Genomic DNA, 1,744 nt, shown 5'->3' on the forward strand with positions numbered 1-1,744 from the left:
CACTGCTGAGGGCCGGGCACAGCCCCTCTCCACAGCTGTCCCCGGGCCACTCCAGGGACGAGTGCAATGCCCTGGAGTGTGGCGTGGTTATGCCATCTCTGGAACTGGTCCTGGGCTTGCCAAGTGTTGGAGACCATGAGAGTGAACTGTCCAGGCCCCAAGGCCATTCGCAGTAGAGCAGGGGTTCTCTTTCAAGCTTGGTCACTCTTGTGTCCTGAACAGACACGGGGTTGGGTGGCAATTTCAGTTACTTGCAAGTCAAAGGAGCAAAAGCAAGTGAGAGCCAGAGAGAACCTTGGATGACTTAGAGATAAATTATGTAACAGTATGGGTGAGCGTGATGCTTAAGGGTCTGGCCCCCTGGGCTCCAGTTCTCACTTTGCTCCTTACCAGCTGGAGAAAGTGACACACCTCTCTATTCTGTGTCCAGTTTCTGTGAAAAGATGATTTGCTCCTCCTGGGGTATCTGTACCAGCTATGTGCTAAGTGCTCCCAAGCCCAGTACCTGTGTGCATCTAGTTGCTGTGAACCTCTGTGATATCAGTGCAAGGTCACCCAAGGAGTCAGGGACAGAACCTAGGTGACTTTGTAAGCCTAGACATTGTTTATAAGCTGCCTGAATGGCTGCAAACTAAAGTCTGATTTCTTAAGTCCTTTAGTGAGAAATTTCCTAAGTGACCCATTGACCCCTTCCCAGTTTCAAAACAAGCCCATCACTGGGGGCCGCAGGGTGTAGTGCTCTGTCAGCAATGTTGACACCCACAGAGAGAGGGAAAGGCATGCAGAGACTCTCCACCCCCTTTCTCCTCCAATTGTTCTCTTTAACCCTTAACAAATCGATGGGCAGGTCCTGGGGACACTAGAGGACTTGGGAGTAATGTACAGACAGGAGGGTTATTTGTAGCATTTGCAGAGACTCAGTAGAGCTGAACACATTGCCCTCCCAAAATGACAGACCTGATTAAGTAGTGGCCTTTGGTTGTAACCCCTGGTTTTTCCAGAATCCCAGCTTCTTGCAGACGCCCACAGCTGCTCTCAGATGGTCGACTAGCTGGAAGGCTCTTTGGGGGAATTTCTAAGGCTTCTAAAGGTTTAAATAAAGTGCAGCACTCATCTCTACTTCACAGGCCCCAACACAGAGAAGTCTCAAAGTAAGCTGGGACAGAAAGTTCCAACTTGGAAATTTTCTCCCCTAATGACCTTGTCCTCTGAATTAACCTCACATCTGTCTTAAAGAAATAGTGAGCTGGGATTAGAAAGACAGCACAGCAGTTAGGAGCACTGACTGCTTTTACAGAGGATACAGGTTCAGTTCCCAGCATCCACATGGTAACTCACAACCATCTGTAACTACAGTTGCAGGAGATCCAATTGCCATCTTCTTGCCTCTTTGGGCATTGTACACATGTGGTGCACTTACATGCATGCAGGCAAAACACTCACAAAATAAAAATACATTTAAAATTTTTTAAAAGGTAGCTGGGCATGGTGGCATATGCCTTTCATACCAGCACGTGAGAGGTAGATCTCCATGAGATTGAGGCCGGCCTCATCTGCATAGCAAGTTCCAGGCCAGGTGGGGCCACAGGGAGACCCTGTTTAAAAAAATAAATTTTTTTTTAAAAGAAAAGAAATAGTAAGGGACTGGAGAGATGGCTCAGCAGTTAAGAGCACTGGCTGCTCTTGCAGAGGACCGGAGTTCCTTCCCAGTAACCACATGGCAGCTAACAACAGTGCGTAACAC

At 48.2% G+C, this 1,744-nt stretch overlaps 1 protein-coding gene across 1 annotated transcript in view; it reads left to right on the top strand.

Moving 5' to 3' along the window:
• Slc36a2 (solute carrier family 36 member 2) overlaps positions 1-1,744 on the top strand; it is a 36,304-nt gene that overhangs the window by 5,073 nt on the left and 29,487 nt on the right. The gene's annotated exons all lie outside the window — the stretch shown is intronic.

This window comes from Nannospalax galili, unplaced genomic scaffold (assembly GCF_000622305.1).
Source record: "Nannospalax galili isolate Female #2095 unplaced genomic scaffold, S.galili_v1.0 scaffold706, whole genome shotgun sequence".
In the NCBI taxonomy this organism is placed as follows: Eukaryota; Metazoa; Chordata; class Mammalia; order Rodentia; family Spalacidae; genus Nannospalax; species Nannospalax galili.